The following is a 23,284-nucleotide window of genomic DNA, read 5'->3' as shown; positions in this document are numbered from 1 at the left end:
TTCCAAGACTTTAAAAATACAAACCTGGCAGCGATGCTACAAGATTAAGAAAAAAAAAATCACTTATGCCCAATTTTACGATGAAATTTTACTAACATCGAAATTTAGCTAGCACAATCAGAGTTTTTTTGTAGAATATTGTGAAAAATCTGATTGACTTAAACTAACGCTACCTAACTATCGGTATTAGATTAGTACAATCTCATTGTGTATGGGCCTTAAGAAAATCGTCTTAAGGTCACTGGAATAAAGAAAAATTGCTCCCACGCAAGCAGATTTTTATAAGCAATCGTCTTCTATTACTGGCCTGACAAAAAAAAAAAAATTACTAGACAAATCGTCTAAAAGTCACGGATTAGATACGACTAAAAACGTAAACCAAAGTATTTAATTTATATGACATGGTAAAGTCTGCAATAAAAGCTGCGAAAAACTTGCTTGGTGTGCCTGTTGGTCCAGGGTTGGTAGCTTCGTTTAGTGACAGGGAAATATTGGGTTCAACTCCTATGGCAGCAGATATTTTTAAGCAATCATTTTTAATTGCTGGCCTGAGCGAAAAATATACTAGAAAAATCATCTAAAAATCGCCGGAATAAAGAAAAACTCACTAAAATACAAAGTAAATTGTTTGTTTTTTTGTAGAATAGTAAAGTCTACTATAAAAGCTATGGAAAAGTTGCTATGTGTGGATGTTGGTCCAGCTTTGGTAACCACGGCTAGTGACCGGAATTTTTGGGTTCAATTCTAGCAAATAGATTTTTCCAAGCAATTATCTTTTTAAATTACTGACCTGAGAAAAAAAATAGCCAAATTTTATAGAAAAACTTACTCACAGAAAAACTCGCTAAAAATACAAACTTAATACCAAGGTTGCTACTGACCTGAGAGAGAAAATATTACTTGGCAAATCATCTAAAGGTTACGAGACTAGTGAAAAGCTTGCCGAAAATATAAGCCTACTACCAAGGCTTTTGGCCCGAGAGAAGACAAAAATCACTAATAAAATCATCTAAAAGTCACTGGATTAGAGAAAAACTCACTAAAAATTATTAGACAAAACTCAAATGGCAAATCGCTAAAAATGACTGGATTAGACATATACTGAGTTAAGCGAGTTTTAGAAACTCACCATGGTGTTACAAGGGGTTCGCAGCTTCCTGATTGCTTTGTTTTATGTGTTGGGGGGGTGGTACGATTTTAACTTAGTCAGTTTTTAATAGTGGTGAGATGTTCCTTATTGCACTTTGTTCATAGAAGCATACTTCCTAACGTTATTAAAAAAAAAAAAAAAAAAAAAAAAAAAAAAAAAAAAAAAAATCTATTGTCTGGCTCAATAAACTGCCATCAGTTTCTATTCTTTACGTATACCATCTGGTTAAAACAATTTTAAATGAGGCAATTAGACCACCTTTAAGTGTCTTCTTACTATTTATACCAGTCGCAAGTGCGCCGTACTTAGTAATGGTTCGGCGGTTGTGACCCTAACCTTTGTGAGTGGAAGTGTTTTCTAATTGATGCCTTTCTTTGTTTTAACCGTCTGTTGTTTCTCATAATTTTTTAAAATCTTTACTAATATCTGGAAATTGCTACTCTAATTACTAGCTTTACTGCTAAAAATTGTGCTGCAATAGGTAATTTACAAAAATTTAAAACCTAGGAAACTAACAATCCTAGTTGACTTGTGCAGTTCAATTATCATTAATTATGTATTTATCATTATTTTCAGAATAGAATAGAGGGAAAAACAACAAGTTTAACCCCCAGAATGATTACAATACTCGTAGAAGGAGGCTAGGCCGTGTCGAGAAGTTTTGTTGGGGGGGGGGGATTACAAAAAAACTTGACAAAACGCTTCAAAAATATTGGTTTATACACATTTTTTTTACTTTCTTACGAGTCCGACAAAAATTTCGGGGGAAGGAAGTCAAACCCAGTGCCCTCTTCCCGCTGGACACGGACCTGAAAAGTTGTAACATTGTACAGGTGTTGACTATTTTTTTAAATATGATTTTCTGGATCAAATATAATAAAGATAATTAGTTATCATTAATGATAGTTATGTTATAGTACACGCTCTTAGTAGTGTTGTCAAATCGGAATTATTTAATAAAGCCAATGATTTGCCCTCATCAATGGCGTGGCTAATGCAATAGTTTAAAAAAATAAAAACTATAAGTAAATGTTTATTCTTTCTAAAATTGTTATAAAAGATTTCCGAGTTAGGCCCCATTCCCCTCTAAAGTATACACATCCCCCTTTAGAATATTTACTTGCATTGCCATGTGAAAATGGTGTTTGTGTTTATTTATCTATATATTTACTTGTCGGATTTTTCGGCCCATGTATCAAGGGCTCCCAAAGCGTAATATATGCTATTCAGATGACATTGAAATATAAGCTGCTGATGAACTTACTATTCAAAGTATTTTAGAGCTTCTAAAATAAGTAAATTGTGTGGCAATATATAATTCACAAAAACTATTACGCCTGGGAAACTAAATTCCTAGTTGAACAAATAGTTCGTGACACCGAACTATAAGCAAGGATCTATACCGATCTCCATGGAAATATACTGAATTCGTTGAAAATACTGAATAGAATATCATGTTTTGATTTTCTAAAAAATAAAATATATCAAATTGGAATTATTCATTAAGGCTAATGGTCAAATTTGCACTTCTAAACGACGTAGCTTCTGCGAAAGTTTGGCGAGTACGAGTTTCTTGTGCTTCACAAAACATAAAAAAAACTATCGAGAAAAAAAAAATCAGTTTTATCCATTCCTCTCTGTAATAAGTTGCCCCCCTCCTGAAATGAAACCGTAGTATAGCCATTGACATTTATTATGAACAAACTTAGTAAAACATCAGATTTTTTTAAATAAAAAGTATTCAGCCTTAATCTAGAATAAAGGAAATTCGAAATTCAAATATCTCAGAATAAACATTTCGGTCTGGCAATGACATAAGCGCATCTATGCAACGATACTTGTGATAAAAATGGGAATCTTTAGAAAGTTTACATTTGTTTCTTTGATAGTTTCTTGACAGATTTCTATCCGGGAAAAGCTGTCATATATATTATGATTTTTTAAAGAAAGTATTAAACTTTTAGAACATGTTTGGTTTCTAATGAAAAATGGTGCATTCTCGTGGACTTTCCTTATAGCCGGGGGGGGGGGGTGAATAAGATAAGATACGATTTATTCTTGATTAGATACACATACAATATTACATGTTATTGATCCCCCAAAGGGTCATTGGTCTGTAAAGAAGGGGGAAGACAAATGAGTTGCTTAATCAGAGATGAAAAACAAAACAAAATTTAAAATAATCACTTACTCACATACGAAGGAGAAGAAAAGAAGATATAGATAAAATGCAAACTATAGAAAAAATAGAATAAATAAACTAAACTAATTAATTAGATTAAATAGACTCCAACAAAAATAAAATAAATAAAAATATAAATAAAAATACCTTCTGCGAAGCCAAATAATTTTTAAATTTTTTTTTAAACGAATCGAATGGGTGGCACCCTCGAGCTGATTCAGGCAACTAATTCCAAACAATATGACACGCCATTAGAGGATTAAAATATGACCTTATACAAGGAGTAAATGGAACTTGAACATGATTTGTCATATTGCGAAGATTATAATGCCTTCGTTACTTTTAGAAATTTAGAAAGGTGACACAAAGCCCTTCTTCAAGTCGTAAAGATTCTCTAGAAAAAGGCTGGCGCTCCGAAGGTAAGAGGTCGTGGCGCCGAGTGCTGCGACCATGTGTCACAGTGTCTTTCTAAATGCCAAAAATATATTCAACTGAAGTATTTATAGATTTACGAACAATATTTTTTTTTAAGATGCAATAGCTCTATCCTGTCCGCTTTAATCATAAGTATAACTAATAAGGGGCCAGGGAAGAATTTAGCCCCATAAATTTTCCCTTATAACCCTCAAAAGCGATTCTAAAGCTAAATTTTGCTATAGAAGGTTAAGTTTACACTCTTTTCCAGCTCATCATATTTTATTTCCGTAATATCTCTAGCTACATGCCTGTAAATACATACAGAAAGATTATACAGTTTTGGGCCTAACAACGATGGGCTGAAATTATTCACATGTCTTTTAAAACACGCCACGTATAGGAATTTTTATATGTTGACTTGTCAGACGCTATATATATTATGATTGCTTCAAATTTTATTCTATGCTCCCCGAATGAAATATGGTACTGTAAGACCACATTATGGCACTGTACGGTCATAGTAAAATATATTCCTGTACGCATGCTTACTCTTTGATAAACAGACCACAGACAATGAACAGAAAATAATTTTGACTATACGGATATTTTTTTTTTATTATAAAATAACAACTAAAAAGCATTTTGACACTAAATCTGAAGAAAGACTAAACTAGGGAAGCTCTTTCGTGAACATTAAACAATTTGGGGTAATGAATCAAACAGTTCGTGGTAACGAACTGTAAGTAAGGAGTGACCCGGCTCAATAGTAACCGAAACTTTAAAAACGGAATTTTGATACCAATAGATACACCAAAGAATCAGATTTTTTATGCTGATTTCAAATGTATAAGTTTCGTCAAGTTTAGTCTTACCCATCAAAATTTACGCGCCTGAGAAATTTGCCTTATTTTCGAAAAAAGGAGGAAACACCCCCTAAAAGCCTTAGAACTTTAATGAAAATCATACCATCAAATTCAGCAAAACCTATTGCAGAAGTTTCCAGCTTCTATCTGCAATTAAATAAAAAAAACAAGTTTTTTTTTAAACTGAAAGTAAAGAGCGACATTAAAACTAAAACCTAACAGAAAGTAGTACGTAGACGAAATTAGCTGTGCCCGCCGAAAAGCTTCTCGAGTTAAGAGAAATTTTGTAGCTTGCTCAACACTGTATTTTTTTAAAAAATATAAAACTTTGTCGGAAATTTCGTGGGGGTGAGGAGGGGAAAGCCCCTTTTATATAAGGAATAATTTCTGTTCGTTTTAAGTTTTAATGGCGCTCCTTACTTTCAGTTAAAAAAACTTGTTTTTTTATTTAATTTCCGATCGTTTTGTAGTTAATGCAGCTTTTATTTGCATAAAAATTTTACTTTTCTTTTGCTAAATGGATGTCTTTACAAATTAACTTACGTAACTAACTTCTATATTCGTATATTTTTCTTCTGGCAAAAAATACAAAGTTGCAGATTTTTGCAGATATGAGCTTGAAATTATAAAGTTGCAGATATGAGTCCAATAATTATAATTCTCCTCGTTATCATTTTACAAGCTAATTACACATTGAAATCTTTTTACACCAACAGTTTTCGTGCAAGGAATGGCGTGCTTTTAACACGTATACCTTTGAAATACCTTTGAAAACTATATGTTAACATTGAGTACAGTTCATAACTTTCAGCCCTCCCCCTGGGGACTTTGGTGGATCAAGTCATCCTAAAAGACATATTTATCATATTTTTGACCATGCTGAACAAAATGGCTGTCTCAAAATTTTGATCAGGTGACTTTGGGAAAAAAATAAGCGTGGGAGGGGGCCTAGTTGCCCTCCATTTTTTTGGTAAATTAAAAATGGCACTGGAACTTTTAATCTCCATTCTAATGAGCCCTCCCACGATATTCTAGGACCACTGGGTCAATACAATCACTCCTGGGGAAAAAAAACAAAAAAAAACAAACCAACAAATAAACACGCATCCGTGATCTTTCTTCTGGCAAAAAATGGAAAATTCCACATTTTTGTAGATAGGAGCTTGAAACCTCTACAGTAGGGTTCTCTGATACGGTGAATATGATGGTGTGATTTTCATTAAAGTTCTACAACTTTTAGGGGGTCTTTCCCCCTTTTTTTGAAAATCAGCCAAATTTTCTCAGGCACTTAACTTTTGATGGGTGTAATTAAACTTAATGAAACTTATATATTTGAAATCAGAATTAAAATCTGATTCTTTTGATGTATCTATTGGTATCAAAATCCCGTTTTTTAGAGTTTCGGTTACCATTGAGCCGGGTCGCTCCTTACTTACAGTTCGTTACCATGAACTGTTTGAAAATGTGGAATTTTGTATTTTTTGCCAGAAGAAAGATCACGGATGCGTGTTTTTTTTTTCCCAGGGATGGTCGTATCGACTCAGTGGTCCTAGAATATCTCGGGAGGGCTTATTAGAACAGAAATTAAAAGTTTTATTGCCCTTTTAAAGTGACCAATAAAATGGAGGGCAATTAGAGTTAATTCGTAAGTTACGTATATTTGTTACTAGTAAAAACGTTGGTAAATAAAATTAAACAACTTTTGAGAAAGCTATTTACCCAAAAAAGTAAAATTAATATGCAAATTTAGTTTCAATTATTCATGTACGGTGAGCCAAAACCAAAACCTGCATTAATTCAAAAACGTCGGAAAATTCAATAAAAACAAGTTTTTTTAACTGAAAGTAAGGAGCGACATTAAAACTTAAAACGAACATAAATTATTTCGTATATGAAAGGGGCTGTCCCCTCCTCAACGCCTCGCTCTTTACGCTAAAGTTTGACTATGTCTCAAAACTTTATTTTTTCAAACAATAAAAGGCTTTAGCGTAAAAAGCGAGGCGTTGAGAAGGGGACAGTCCCTTTCATATACGGAATAATTTCTGTTCGTTTCAAGTATCGCTCCTTACTTTCAGTTTAAAAAAACTTGTTTTTTTTTTAAATTTAATTACAAATAAAGAGCGATCCCTGCCAATGCCAAACAGAGCTCTAAAATTAAAAAGTTTTTATAACAATATATGCATAAAAAAACTTATTTTTGTAGAGATTCCAAGTATGTAAAAGTCATTAAGTTTAAAGCTACCCATAAAAGGCTATTAGCGTAAGATAATTATGTAATTAATATAAAACAGGAAAAACACTGGTAAAGTGGGGTGATTAAATGAAACCTATATTTAGTTCACCATGCCCAAGAACTCCTTACGGAGGTTTCGATTACTTTTCTCGAGAAAATTGATCATGGACGCGTGTTTGTTTCTTGTTGCTGTCTTTTATCACCAAGGCTGATCGTTTTGAACCAGTCATCGGAAAACATCAGGGGGGTGGGGGGGGGGGTCATCCAAATTAATATTCAAAGCTATATTGCCTTTTCAATAACAGAAGATATCGTGCCATGGCAAAGTAACGACTTCTGCCTTTTTGTGTCGCATAACAACAATTGTATCCCGGCTAGGGTCAAAAAGTTGGACCAAAAGGTGAATTTCGTTTTCATACTTTGAATTTATGCAAAGCCAAACTTTAGTATAAAGACTGGGGAACTTTGGGGTGGCTGTCCCCTTGCATGGGATTGCCGTGATAATCTACGTTTGTTATAAATTTGTTGTAAACCTGTTTTCTTTTACAGACAGGCCTATAGAAAATAACTAACATGGCTTTGCTGCTGATTGTTATATTAGCGTACATGGGTATGTAGAATTCTATCTTGGAGGGCAAGGATTTAATAATGTTTCCAGGGGAGAAAAAGTTGAACGAAATATTTTTCGCTAAATATTTATTGAATGAAAATTCTGCTTCTTCCCTGTTTTGCTTGTCTTCTAAGACATAGATGCAAATGGACGGTCTGAAACTCCCATCCCTCCTCAGGAGGTCTCATGACCTCTTTAGACCTCTTTCGAATTTAAAACAATCTCAAACTTTTTATTTTACCAATAGCCTCAGTTTGCCTTCCTTTTTTAAGAAAGGTGGTTATCTTGTTCGTTTGAACGCTGCCCTTTATTCTTCTCTCTTTTGGTTTCTCCCTTCGCCTAAAATTACCATGACAGGAAACCTACGTTTGTTCAAAGACCATCCACCTTTCTTCAAGAATAGTTTTGACATTTATCTGTTCATGCTGTCTCGGATAAGTTCTTTTCTTCTCTTTTTTTTATTCATAAAAGCAGGGTTTAGGGCGTAGACAAGCTATTTTTAGCCTAAAATGACAAAATTTTTCATTGAAATCTACAAAAGTTTACTTTTGAAAGCAAGCATTTACCTTCTTTTGCATTTTTCAAAATTTGGAAACTATAAAATGACGAATGTGTCATATTTGTAATATTTGGTCATTACTCTTTGAATAACAGCCCTCATTCATTATTTATCAGATCTGAATTTTCAGTCAAGGACCCTCAATAGTGTTTCCACAAGACTGATGCCACAAATTTTAATCCGTGAATATTCAGCTCGTATTAGCTGAATCCAGCCAAAATCACCGGCTCGAGATTCAGTTAACTCCAAACAAAGCCCAGCTAAACTAAAGCCGGGACACCTAACCTGCGTAAGTTCAGCCCAAACGCTAAGGTTATGTGGTACCTTAAAGGATCACCCTATCTCGTCAATTATAAACTTTTCTAGTTTGTGTGGCCAATCTGTTTAGAATTGATTGGGTGGTCTTGCCATAACTTGTAGAACTTGGACAATGGATAAATGACAGAAAAGTAAAAACCAACGCCTTATTTCCTGGAAATCTTATAAAAACTGTTTAATTTCTCTCATTTTGTGCCAGAAATATAGGTATTCAATTTTAATGAAGGATACGTTATCAGAAAGTGTGATTTTTTTTTTTATTTTATTAAATGGAGCAGAATTTTCTGTTTAAATTTTATGAAAGAGCAGTCTCTAAAAGTGTTCTAGCATACCTACTAGGAAAACTCTAAAAACCAGTTCAATCAAAATATCATTTGAGCAGTTTGGCAGCTGGATATTTTATCCATTATATACCCCTAAGAAAATTTGCCAATAAACCCTTTATTGCTGAGACGGTCAGCCGAATAGACAGGAAGGCTTAGACTCGGAAAATTATTTTAAGGTACCGCATGGCCTTAAAGCAAAATAATTCAGTTCAGGAAATTTCAGATTACTCAAAACAATCGAATTAAATAATGTAATAAAAACTCAGAAAGCAAAAGACGCAGAAAGCAATTCTGTCAAAGTCAAACTTTGGTGGTGGCTAGTGGTGGCTCGGCTCTCGGTGGTGGCTAGGCCCCTGGGAGAATTTCACTAATCGACCCTTTGTCTATGAGACGATGAGCCGACGCTAAAGCTTGCACAATAATTTTAAGGTACCAAACCTCCATAAATAATCCGTATATTATATTATTATAATAGATATTTTTTGCATCCTATGTATTATATATAATTATAAATTGGTATATAAACCATAATAATATATAACATAATTATGATTATATACAGATAATTAAATTGTAAAAGTATAATTAAAATTATAATTTAATGTAATGAAGTAAAACATGTTTGGTTTTACTCCCCAGAGCTAAGGAGTGGTTTGCGAATATGCGTCGCAGATGTAAACCAATGGAAACAATATATTTTTTTTTTTTCACCATGGAATCGTAGGAATTTTATCTCTCTGTTTCTATTTGTTAGATGTTTCTCAACTAAAGCAAAACTTCGTCAAAGTGTCATTCCAGTACAAGCCAAGAGTTCTTTGGTAAAAAGTGGTTTTCAATTTTAGTGGTTATGTCTATCGTCGTATGTTCGTAAGCCAACATACGCAAAAATAAGCTAGTAAAGGAACGGAAAATGTTTCAGTCACAAGGCTCTTCTGAGGTACAAGGCTGATTTTACGAAGAAAAAGACGAACGTGACCAAATTTCAGTTCCAAGATTGGAATCCCAACGAATACCGTTAAAGTACCAAGGATACCAAAACAAAACACATTTTGCTCCTAGATCTATCTTAGGTCTAGGGGCAAAAAGTCTATTCTTACCTAAAACCACGATTTTCTAAGATTAGTCTGTTGGTTGTTTAAAAATTATGAAGCTTTTAGGGCAGTACTACATTTCTGTCAGTGTTGTCACGATGATCCGTAAACATAAATAAGCGAAACTAATTAGCTAGATTTGACAACGCTCTTTGTTCGTAAAAATTCAAACATTAGCAAACTTTTGACTCCCGAAAATAAATACACCTTAAAAGGAAGGCTAAACCTTCTTAGCCTGTTTAGTGCTTTATGATTTCAGTTTATTTATTGTTGATTTTTCACCTTTTTTTTAAAATCTGTCACCCCCTACTGCTAAGAATGCATAACTGCATAAGCAGGTCTTCTTCAATAAAAATTGAAATCCCGATTTTCAAAATTTTTAAAGATAGGGCCTATATATTGTTGTGTAAGTAGCCAGCTAACCGATCCCATTCCGTTTTCACTGTCCTTGGTCATTTAAAGTCGAGTTTTCCGGGGCTCAATTTTGTGTTTATTGTATTATATTATACATATTATATATTGTATTACGTATTATATATTATATGTCTGTATTATATTGTATTTATGTATTGTCTGTATCTCAACTTCGAGAATGTTCATGTAGAAATTGGATAAAAACAAAAGTGAAACTCATCTCCACTAAAGTTTGATTCTAGGAAAAGTCGACTTTCGCAGAAGAAATAAGAAAAACTGAACCTACCCAATTTTCAGCTTCTTTTTTTACTGTCTCTAGTTTGTCCATTCTCAACTTCGGCGAAGTCAAAGTACAGCCCAGGTAAAAATTTGGGCAAAGTTGAACTTCGCCAAAGTTTTACTTCAATAAAAGTTAGCCTATAGAAATCAAAACAATTTATATAACTCATTGAATTCAAACATGAGAATTGCGTTTCTGACAAACAAAACAAACCTTATAATGAATCCATTATGTTAAAGTCGAGTTTTCCCGGAGTTTCTGGATTATCTTTCATTTTAAATTTCAAGGCACAAGTCTGTTCCTGGTTATGGTAGTATTTTCAGGGGAAGGGGTGTAGAACGGAAAAAAAAAATTCAAAAGAAGGAAATTTATATAGGAAACATAAGATATTTTGTATTTAAGCACGTATAATACTTTTATGTGCTACTCTGAACTTTATTTAATATAAGTTGTACATTTTTTTTCAATTAAAAAAAAGTCAAAACAAGTCCTCATGTTTATTTTCTTTTTTTGTCAAACTGCTGTAATTAACTAGCCGTACAATTTAATTACTAAAACTCAACATTTTTTTTTCTTTATTTTGCAAGTCCAAACTTTCTCTAAGATTCACCTGTTTTTCGAAGGCTTTTTAGGGGTAAAATAATAAGGTTAAAAAATATGAATTTAGCTGTTTTTGGAAAATCCACCTACTTTTAGAAATTTTAAGGGACTTACCTTCCGCTCCCCGTTCCAAAAAATAATTATGCTTGCGTTCCTGCATTGCCGAAAATGCCTGTCAATATATATATATATATATATATATATATATATATATATATATATATATATATATATATATATATATATATATATATATATATATATATATATTTTGCGGAATGTTTGAAGTTGTTATCGTACAATTTAGTTAACTAAACTCCAGTATTTTGTTTCAACAGTATTCTTCCGATATCCCTTGTTTGATTACCTGCTCTATTGTGTCAATTGGTAATGTCTGCGAAATTACTAAAATTTCATAACTTTTTCGGTTAGCTTCTCTATTATCATAGGCAGCCATTTCCCCAAACACATCCAATCAAAATTTCGAGATAGCCATTTTGTTCAGCGTAGTGGATTTCCAGATAGAAAATATGTTTTGAGGAGGTCACTCCCCCCCAACCCTCAGGGCAAGGGTTTTAAGTTATGCCCTAGGGACATATAAGAACGATGTTGGCTCAATGTATTATGTATTATTTTTTTCCTTTATAGAAGGGCACTTCATGTGGAAGGGGTCGTCGTAGAAACTTCAAAAGGGGCTCATTCGATTGGAAATCGGAGTGGCTTGTGCCCTTTTTAATAGTCAAAAGTGATTGGAAGGTAACTAACACCCCTTCCACGCCCACCTTTTCCCGAAACACATCCAATCAAAATTTTGAGCTAGCCATTTTGTCTAGCGTAGTTCATTTCCACATAAAAATTATGTTTTTGAGGAGGACACTCCCCCACAGCCCTCAGGGCAAGGGCTTCAAGTTATGCCCTGGGGACATATAAGATTTTTTATAGAAAGCGTTGTCGTGGAAACTTCAAAAAAGACTCATTCGAAAGGAAATTCAAAGGGCTAGTGCCCTCTTTAATAATCGAAAGTGATTGGAAGGCAGATAACCCCCCTCTCACGCCCACCTTTTCCCCAAAAACATCCAATCAAAATTTTGATATAGTCATTTTTTTAAACGGTATTTAAAGTTCTGTAAATTTGGTCTTTGAGGATGTTAACCCCCCCCCCCACATACCTCAGGGCAAGGGTTGTAAGTTATGCCCTGGGGGCATAAAAGGTTTTAATAGAACGCGTTATCGTAGAAACTTCAAAAAGGGCTTTTTGGATTGGAAATTAAAATGGCTAGTGCCCTTTTCAATAGTCGAAAGTGATTGGAAGGCAACTAACACCCCTTCCACTCCCACCATTTCCCCAAACACATCCAATCAAAATTTGAGATAGCCATTTTGTTCCACGCAATTTAAAGTTCATGAAATTATACCTTCGAGCAGGACACTCCCCCAGAGTCTTCAGGGCAAGGGTTATAAGTTATGCCCTGGGGGCATATAAGTTTTTATTGAAATCTTTGTCGTAGAAACTTCAAAAAGGGCTCATTCGATTGGAAACTTGAAGGTCTAGTGCCCTTTTTAATTGTCAAAGGTGATTTGAGGGCAACTTACTCACGCCCACCTTTTCCCCAAGCACATCCAATCAAAATTTTTAGATAGCCATTTTGTTCAGCGTATTTGATTTCCAAATATAAACTATGTTTTTGAGGAGGACACTCCCACACAGCCCTGAGGGCAAGGGTTTTAAGTTATGCCCTGGGGGCATATAAGGTTTTTATAGAAAGCTTTGTCTTAGAAACTTCAAAAAAGGCTCATTCGATTGGAAATTCAAAGAGCTAGTGCCCTTTTTAATAGTCGAAAGTGATTGGAGGGCAACTAACCCCCCTCTCTCGTTCACCTTTTCCACAAACACATCCAATCGAATTTTTAAGATAGGCATTTTGATCAACGTTGTTGAAAGTTCTGGAAATTAGGTCTTTGAGGATGACAACCCCCCCCACAACCCTCAGGGCAAGGGTTGTAAGTTATACCTTGGGGGCATATAAGGTTTTTATAGAACGCGTTGCCGTAGAAACTTGTCGTCGTCAAAAAGGGCTCATTCGGTTGGAAATTGAAATGGCTAGTGCCGTTTTTAATAGTCGAAATTGATTGGAAGGCAACTAACACCCCTTCTACGCCCACCATTTCCCCAAACACATCCAATCAAAATTTTGAGATAGCCATTTTGTTCCACGCAGTTTAAAGTTCAGGAAATTATACCATCGATTAGAACACTCTCCCTACAGTCTTCAGGGCAAGGGTTATAAGTTATGCCCTTGGGGCATATAAGTTTTTATTGAAATCTTTGTCGTAGAAGCTTAAGGGCTCATTCAATTGGAAACTCAAAGGGCTACTGCCCTTATTAATAATCGAAAGTGATTTGAGGGCAACTAACCCCCCTCTCACGCCCACCATTTCCCCAAACACATCCAATCAAAATTTTGAGATAGCCATTTTGTTCCACGAAGTTAAAAGTTCAGGAAATTATGCCTTCGATTAGAACACCCCCCCCACAGTCTTCAGGGCAAGGGTTATAAGTTATGCCCTGGGGGTATATAAGTTTTTATTGAAATCTTTGTCGTAGAAGCTTGAAAAAGGGCTAATTCAATTGGAAACTCAAAGGGCTAGTGCCCTTATTAATAATCGAAATTGATTTGAGGGCAACTAACTCCGCTCTCACGTCCACCATTTCCCCAAACACATCTAATCAAAGTTTAGAGATAGCCATTTTGTTCAACGTAGTTGAAAGTTCAGGAAATTATGTATTTAAGGATGACAGAACCCCAGGGCAAAGGTTGTAAGTTATGCCCTGGGGGCATATAAGGTTTTTATAGATAGAGTTGTCGTAGAAACTTCAAAGAGGGCCCATTCAATTGGAAATTGAAAGGGCTAGTGCCCTTTTTAATAGTCGAAAGTGATTGGAGGGTAACTAACCCCCCTCTCACGCCCACCATTCCCCCAGACACATCTAAACAAAATTTTCAGATAGCCATTTTGTTCAACGTAGCAGAAAGTTCTGGAAATTAGGTATTTTAGGATGAACCCCCCCCCCCCCAACCCTCAGGGCAAGGGTTGTGTAATGCAAGGGTATTTGTATTGTAAAAAATACAAATGAATGTACATTGTCAGTTTAATAAAAATGTTGATATTATTTGATTTATTAAAGTTATAAAAGTAAAAACATTTATTTTTTTTCAGTAAAGTGCAAATTATGTTCTGGCCCAACTTTTGTTAATTTCTGCTCGTTTTGAGTTTGACTTGGTTATTTATTCTAATTTTTGTTCGTTTTGGGTTTCATTTATTTATCGTTGCTGATTTGTGGTAGTTTCACGCTTGGTAGATTATTTGATTTTATTTTTGCTCATTTTTGTTTAATGGAGTTCTTTACTTTTCTTTGAAAAACTTATTTTCTGGAAACAGTTTTTTTTTAATTAATACAAGTTAAAAAGCAAAATGTCTTAATTCTAGTTATACTGAGCTTATATGTATAATTTATCATTTTCTTTAAACCCTCAAGTTGCTTAATAAGACGTCAATCCTTTTTATGCGACCATAAGAAATTCTTAAAAGTTAATAAATAACACCCAATCAAGAAAGGATTAATGGCATGACACAAATTCAAGTATTTTTGCGGGTTTCTCATTAATCATTGATTATGTGATTCCACTTCTTCAAAGAATGTCGTCTCAGCTTCTACCTTTCTTTTACCTGCTTACAATGATTAATGTGCTCATTTTTTTTGTTGAACCTCCTTATGGCCAATTCAGCTTCCACCGTTAAGGCCTATAACTTTTTAAAGTGGGGAACTTATTCAGAAGTTGAGTGGTAATTTTACGGCTTCCCTTAAAAAACCCTTATTCTGGTAAGTGTCATAATATGTTTTTAGTATACATAAAAATGAAAAGTTATTAAATTGGTAATTCTTAATTTCATGGTTTAGATTTAACAGGATTGGGTTGTGTTTAACCCATGGTCCTGATGTTTACCGAAAAGAAATAATCGTAATAAACTAACTCATATTTTATGTTATTTGGCCTCGTGTTTAAGAATAGTATTTATGGTATTCATTTGGGTTTATAGCAGCCTTTTATATTTGCGTAGATTATTGTGCTATTAAGATTTTGTAAATGGATGTACTCACGTCGTCAAGCTAAAAGGATTGTCGAATACCATTTTCAAATACCTTTGAATGATAGGCAGCGCAATAGCGCTGCCTAAGTAAAGAACGATGTTGGCACAATGTATTTTTTTTCTAGACCCGGGCACTTCGTATCGAAGGAGTTATCGTGGAAACATCCAAAAGGGGTCATTCGATTGGAAATTTGAATGGCTAGTGCCCTTTTTAATAGTCGAAAGTGATTGGAAGGCAACTAATCCCCCTTCCACGCCCACAACTACCCCAACAACATGCAATCAAAATTTTGATATAACCATTTTGTTCAATGTAGTTGATTTCCAGATAGAAAATTTGTTTTTGAGGAGGATACTCCCCCCACAGCCGTCAGGGCAAGGGTTGTAAGTTATGCCCTGGGGGTATATCTGGTTTTTATATAAAGCTTTGTCGTAGAAACTTCAAAAAAGGCTCATTCGATTGTAAGTTCAAAGGGCTAGTGCCCTTTTTAATAGTCGAAGTGATTGGAGGGCAACTAACCCTCTCTCACGCCCACCTTTTCCCCAAACACATCCAATCAAAATTTTGAGATAGCCGTTTTGTTCAACGTAGTTGGAAGTTTTGGAAATTAGGTCTTTGAGGATGACAACCTCTCCCCCCCCCCACAGCCCTCAGGGTAAGGGTTTTAAGTTATGCCCTGGGGGCATATATGGTTTTGAGTTATTATTTTGTTGTGTTTTTTACTTCTTTGTTTTTTTTTGTGATAGCATATTGGTATGAAGTAATGTTGTCTCGTGTTTTTTTTATCTTCTTTTTTTTTAAAAAGATGTTGTGGATGGAATAAAGTAAAAAAAACAAAATGAGAAAAAGTATTAATAGTGTATAATGTATAGCGCGGTGCGGAGCGTACCGGGTTGTGATTGGAGTTCTTATGGATTGGTCTTGGCTTTCAGTGATACTAGGCCTGGAAACAGTAGTAGTGTTTTTTGGTTTTTATGAAGATATTTATGTTTCTTTTTTTTGTTTTGCTGGTCTTTTGGGGCATGGTGTGGTTTCTCTTAACGTGGGATTAATATTTGATAATGGATTAATCGTGAAATTCCATCATCAAGGTTAAAAGAATTTGAGCGGAATTCTCTTTCATTTCAGTCAATTTTTCAAACTATTGTAGCTGGTGATGATGATGATACTTCTAGTAATTTTGATATCCCAAAAAATCAATATATATTTATGAATGAGCTGGTAAGAAAAAATGTAAATACAAGTAGGATGTCGTTTTGGAATTGCCGGGGTTGGAGGACTGCGCAGGATGTGATTGAAACTTTTTTGTCGGATTCAGATACAGATATATTAAGCTTATGTGAAACTTTTTTAGATGATTTTTCAATTGAAAATATACATGTAAAAGATTACCAATTTTTTCACATCGGTCGGAAAAGACAAAAACAAGGGGGTCTAGGTGTTTTGATTAAAAATTGCATACCAGCACGTATAAGGATTGATTTTTTGCCAATGAATATTGAAATGATTTTTGAATCTTGTGTAGTTGAATGCTCTTTTCCAAATAATCGGAAGCTTTTAATTGCAGTTATTTACCGTACTCCGTCATCCAGCCAGATGGAATTTAAAAATCATTTTGAAAGTATGTTGGATAAATTAGCTAGTATTAATACTCCTTATTTAGTTATGGGCGATTTTAATATTGATTTAATGAAACTCCTATCTGCAGATCAGAACAGAATAGATAGAAATATTTTACAGTTTTTGGAGGGCCCACTATCTTATGGACTAAACCCCGTATGTTTTGTGCCCTCTAGAATAGCTGATACATCATTTTCACTTATTGATAATATTTTTTCACCTTATAGTGCTGTTAATACATTTGTTATTCCTGATGATTCATCTGACCACTGTATAATTATGTCTGATTTTCTTATAAATTTTCCGCATAATACAAAAAATCAAACCAAGCGTAGAGATTTTTCACATAAAAATGTGTTAAGGTTAAAAGAAGGGCTTGGTGATGTTGATTGGAGTCCTGTAATTGATGAGAAGGATCCGAACCAATCATTAGATAAATTTTATTATATTATGAATGAAAAGCTTGATCTTTTTTGCCCATATAAGAGCCCGAGAGGAAAGAAACTTACCCCAAAAAAACCTTGGATAAATGAATCACTTTTGAGATCTATTAATGAGAAAAATCGTTTATTTAAAATTAGAATAAAATATCCCACGGAAATAAATATAACGCGTTTTAAAAATTATAAGAATATGCTTGTAAGGATCCTTAGAGTAGGCCTAAGTGAAAGACTTTATTATGAAAAATCTTTTCGAAATTCAGATTCCCCTAGAAAAACTTGGAGTTTGATTAAAGATAAAATTGGAAGAAATAAAAAGTTGTTACACCCTGAAGTGTTATTTGATATTAATGGTAAAGAATTTAGAGGACCACAAGCTGTTGCTAAGAAGTTTAGTGAATATTTTGCTAGTATTGGATCATCTGTTGTTTCAGGAGAAGTTGACCTTTCTTCCCCAAGGTCGCATAAAAAATATCTACCGCCCACTGTAGATACGAGCATATTTATAGCCCCGGTTACTTTTGCAGAATTTCAAAAGGTCATTAAGAATTTAAAAAATGGTAATTCATTGGGATATGATGAAATTTCAACTAATTTGCTAAAAAATATTGCAGGTGTAATTTTTGAACCATTGCTTCATATTTTAAATTTATGTATTTTCTCAGGTACATTTCCTAAAAGATGGAAAATTGCACGTGTAATACCATTGCATAAAAAAGGAGATAAATCTGATACAAATAATTATCGTCCTATTGCAATTTTATCACCATTGTCAAAAGTATTGGAAAAAATTTTAAAAGGAAGGATTACTAATTATCTAGATAAAATAAATTTTTTTACCAAATATCAGTTTGGATTTAGGGCAGGCCATTCGACAGAACAAGCAGTTGCAGCTCTTGTATTAGAAATAAATGACTGCTTAGATAGTAATTATCATGTATCTACTGTTTTTTATGATGTTAAAAAAGCATTTGACACTTTAAACCATGAAATTCTTTTTGATAAAATGGAAAATTCCGGTATAAGAGGGAAAGGACTAGATATAATAAGATCATACCTTTATGGACGTAAAATCATGGTAGATGTTGATGGTTATTTATCTAGTTTAAATGATCTTGAAGATATTGGTGTCCCACAAGGATCGGTATTAGGTCCGCTTTTATTTTTGATGTATATTAATGATCTTCCACGATGTTTGCAGGGAAATAATGGTCTTGCAATTTTATTTGCAGATGACACAGCTGTTTCTGTTAAAGCGAAGGATTCATCTACATTGATTCAAAATTTGTTTAACACGGTTAGTTCAGTTAATCGATGGTTTGTTTCTAATTATTTAGTACCGAATTTTAAGAAGACTGAATTTATGGTTTTTGGTCATTCAAAACGTGCTGCTAAAAAAATTTCATGTCAGGAGCTTCAAGTTGGTGAGCATAAAATACGTAGAGTTCAATCATATCGTTATTTAGGAGTTTTTATTGATCCCCTTTTGTCATTTCAAACTCATATTGATCATTTAAGGGTGAAACTTTCGCAAAATATTGGGTCTATGTATCGTTTGCAACATGTTTTTCCATTTTCAATTTTAAAAATAATTTATCATTCTTTGATTGCTCCTTATTTAAATTATTGTACAATTATTTATTTAAATACTTTTTGGACGCATATAAAACCCCTACAGATCCTTCAAAATAAAGCAGTGAGAATACTTGGAAATTTTTTAAATCGTCCATCAAAACTTAGAGATGTATCGAAAACTGAAACATTATTTCTTTTCTTGAATTTATTAGATCTGAAACATATAAGAGAACTTAATATATCAATATGGCATTTTAAAATACATGATCCTAGTAGTTATTTTTATGAAAAATCTCTGTTGATTCTGCCCCTCCTTCGGCTCTTAGGTGTTCTGGAACATATCGAATTCCCTTTGTTAATTGTGAAAGATCTAGATTTTCAATTAGATACCAAATACCATTTATTTCAAATAAATATAGGCTGAAAGATAGAATTCAAATTGAGTCATTTCGGCAAATATCAGTTCTAAGGAAGAAAATATTAAAATTATGTATTGACCTGTGATGGTGGAATAGAATTTTTTTTATTATTATTATTTTTTTTTTTTGTTTATATTTGTTACCCATGTTGGGATAGCCTTCCATGCCCCACTTGTCCAGCGTTTGTTTTCTTTATGTTTGTTATGTTTTTTTTTTCTTTAACCAGGTTTTTTTTTTCTCTTTCTCTCTTTTGTTATGATGAGGAAATGTTTTTTTTTTTTTTTTTTTTTTTTTTTTTTTTTTTTTTTTTTATTATTATTATTATTAATACCCAATTTTACGAGCTTTGCTCTCTGTTGGGGGTATATGTTTTTTTTTTGTTGTTATACAAAGCGTTGTCGTAGAAACTTTAAAAAGGGCTCTTTCGATTGGAAGTTGAAATGGCTAGTGTCCTTTTTAATAGTCGAAAGTAATTGGAGGGCAACAAACCTCCCTCTCAAGCCCACAATTTCCCCAAACACATACAATCAAAACTTTCAGATAGCCATTTTTTCAACGTAGTTGAAAGTCCTGTAAATTAGGTCTTTGAGGCTGACAGCCCCCTCCCACGGCGCTCAGGGTAAGGGTTGTAAGTTTTGCCCTGGTGGCATATAAGGCTCTTATAGAAGGAGTTGTCGTAGAAACTTCAAAAAGGGCTCATTCGATTGGAAATTTATAGTCGAAACTGATTTAAGAACAACTAACCCCCTCTCACGCCCACCATTTCCCCAAACACATCCAATCAAAATTTTGAGGTATTCATTTTGTTCGACGTAGTTGAAAGTTCTAGAAATTAGTTCTTTGAGGATTACAACCCCCCCCCCCACACACACAACCCTTAGGGCAAGGGTTGTAAGTTTTGCCCTGGGGGTATGTATGGTTTTTATAGAAGGTTTTGTCGTAGAAACTTCAAAAAGGGCTCATTAGATTGGAAATTCAAAGGGCTAGTGCCCTATTTTAATAGTCGAAAGTGAATGGAGAGCAACTAAGCCTCCTCTCACGCCCACCATTTCCCCAAACACATTCAATTAAAGTTTTGAGATAGCAATTTTGTTCAACGTAGTTGAAAGTTTTGGAAATTTTGTATTTGAGGATGACAAAGTGGCTCATTCAATTGAAAATTGAGAGGGCTAATGCCCTTTTTAGTAGTCGAAAGTGATTGGAGGGCAACTAACCCCCTCTCAGGCTCACATTTTCTCCAAACACATTTTATCAAAATTTTAGATAGCCATTTTATTCAACGTAGTTGAAAGTTCAGGAAATTAGGTCTTTGAGGATGACAGCCCCAGTACAGTCCGCAGGGTAAGGGTTGTAGGTTATGTCCTGGTCACATATAAGGTTTTTATAGCAAGTGTTGTCGTAGAAAATTCAAAAAGGGCTCACTCGATTGGAAATTGAAATGGATAGTGCCGTTTTTAATAGTCGAAAGTGATTGGAGGGCAGCTAACCCCCCTCTTACACCCACTATTTCTCCAGAAACATCCAATCAAAATTTTGAGATTGCCATTTTTTCAACATAGTTGAAATTTTTGGCCTCGTGTTTAAGAATAGTATTTATGGTATTCATTTGGGTTTATAGCAGCCTTTTATATTTGCGTAGATTATTGTGCTATTAAGATTTTTTAAATGGATGTGCTCACGTCGTCAAGCTAAAAGGATTGTCGAATACCATTTTCAAATACCTTTGAATGATAGGCAGCGCAATAGCGCTGCCTAAGTAAAGAACGATGTTGGCACAATGTGTTTTTTTGTACTGTAACCGGACACTTAGCATTGCAGGAGATATCATAAAACCTTCGAAAAGGGGTCTTTTAATTATAAATTTGAAGGGCTAGTGTCCTTTTCGATAGTCGAAAGTGATTGGAAGGCAACTAATCCCCCTTCCACGCCCACAATTACCCCAACAACATGCAATCAAAATTTTGATATAACCATTTTGTTCAATGTAGTTGATTTCCAGATAGAAAATTTGTTTTTGAGGAGGATACTCCCCCCACAGCCGTCAGGGCAAGGGTTGTAGGTTATGCCCTGGGGGCATAAATGGTTTTTATAGAAAGCTTTGTCGTAGAAACTTCAAAAAGGGCTCATTCGGTTGGAACTTCAAAGGGCTAGTGCCCTTTTTAATAGTCGAAAGTGATTGGAGGGCAACTAACCCTCTCTCATGCCCAACTGTTCCCCAAACACATCCAATCAAAATTTTGAGATAGCCATTTTGTTCAACGTAGTTGAAAGTTTTGGAAATTAGGTCTTTGAGGATGACAACCTCTCCCCCCCCCCACAGCCCTCAGGGTAAGGGTTTTAAGTTATGCCCTGGGGGCATATATGGTTTTCATACAAAGCGTTGTCGTAGAAACTTTAAAAAGGGCTCTTTCGATTGTAAGTTGAAATGGCTAGTGTCCTTTTTAATAGTCGAAAGAAATTGGAGGGCAACAAACCTCCCTCTCAAGCCCACCATTTCCCCAAACACATAAAATCAAAATTTTCAGATAGCTATTTTTTCAATGTAGTTGAAAGTCCTGTAAATTAGGTCTTTGAGGCTGACAGCCCCCTCCCACGGCGCTCAGGGCAAGGGTTGTAAGTTTTGCCCTGGTGGCATATAAGGTTCTTATAGAAGGAGTTGTCGTTGAAACTTCAAAAAGGGCTCATTCGATTGGAAATGTATAGTCGAAAGTGATTTAAGAACAACTAACCCCCTCTCACGCCCACTACTTCCCCAAACACATCCTATCAAAATTTTGTGGTATTCATTTTGTTCGATGTAGTTGAAAGTTCTAGAAATTAGGTATTTGAGGATGACCCCCCCCCCCCACAACCCTTAGGGCAAGGGGTGTAGGTTTTGCCCTGGGGGTATGTATAATTTTTATAGAAGGTTTTGTCGTAGAAACTTCAAAAAGCGCTCATTAGATTGGAAATTGAAAGGGCTAGTGTCCTTTGAAAGGGCAGCTAACCCCCCTCTTACACCCACTATTTCTCCAAAAACATCCAATCAAAATTTTGAGATTGCCATTTTTTTCAACATAGTTGAAGTTTTTGGAAATTAGGTCTTTGAGAATGACCACCCTTCCCCCTCCCCCTTCCACAGTCCTCAGGGTAAAGGTTGTAAGTTATGCCTTGGGGGCATATAAGGTTTTATTGAAAAGGTTGTTGTAGAAACTTCAAAAAGGGCTCATTCGATTGAAAATTGAAAGGGCTAGTACCCGTTTTAATAGCCGAAAATCATTGAAGGGTAACTAACCCCCCTCTCATGCCCACCATTTCCCCAAACACATTCAATCAAAATGTTGAGATGGCCATTTTGTTTAACGTAATTTTAAGTCCTGGAAATTATGTTTTTGAGGGGGACAGCCCCCCCCCCCGACAACCGTCAGGGCAAGGGTTGTAAGTTATGCCCTGGGGGCATACAAGGTTTTTATTATAAGGTTTAATGTTTTGTATGCTACCACTGCTATTACAATTACTACTAGTCCGCGGGGTCGCACCTATAAGAGAATAACGACTCAATAAATGTTGACCAGAAACACATACTTTTTTATCATTATTCCTCAAATCCTATGTTTATTTACAAGATATTCTACCTATTCATGAGGTAAAAATTTGGCAAGTTGCTGGCTTGACGCTGGTTTTCTTCGTTGTTCTTCTGAAAAAAACAAAAAAAAATCTTTCAAATGTTTTCACTTTTATAACTTTAAGAAGTCAGAAATTAATTAAGATTTTAAGGAATGAATATCAGTATATGTATATTTAACTGACAATGTACATTTTTTTCAGTAAATTTATTTTAATTTTTTCAGTAAATTACAAATTATATTCTGGCTTTTAGAAAGCATAGGGTATAGAACCCTACTCAGATTAATTTCTGCTCGTTTTGAGTTTGATTTATTTTAATTTCTGTTTGCTTTGGGTTTCATTTATTTATTGATACTGATTTGTGGTAGTTGTATGCTTGGTAGATTATTTGATTCCGTTTTTGTTCATTTTTGGTTTAATAGAGTTCT

General features: G+C 34.5%; 1 protein-coding gene across 7 annotated transcripts in view; it reads left to right on the top strand.

Annotated features, from left to right (window-relative positions):
- Positions 1-23,284, top strand: part of MED18 (mediator complex subunit 18) — a 447,146-nt gene that overhangs the window by 266,877 nt on the left and 156,985 nt on the right. The window contains exon 1 of one of the 7 annotated variants that reach the window (XM_089094362.1): positions 9,413-9,476. The exons of the other annotated variants lie outside the window; for them this stretch is intronic. The gene's annotated coding sequence lies outside the window, so the exon portion shown is untranslated. Of the gene's footprint in view, positions 1-9,412; positions 9,477-23,284 lie in introns of those variants that run through there. 7 annotated transcript variants of the gene reach the window in all.

Source organism: Artemia sp. Qi Xiang Cuo, chromosome 9 (assembly GCF_049724085.1).
Source record: "Artemia sp. Qi Xiang Cuo chromosome 9, ASM4972408v1, whole genome shotgun sequence".
Lineage (NCBI taxonomy): Eukaryota > Metazoa > Arthropoda > Branchiopoda > Anostraca > Artemiidae > Artemia > Artemia sp. Qi Xiang Cuo.
Note: the sequence above shows the minus strand (reverse complement) of the source record. Positions and strands in the feature narration are given on the sequence as shown.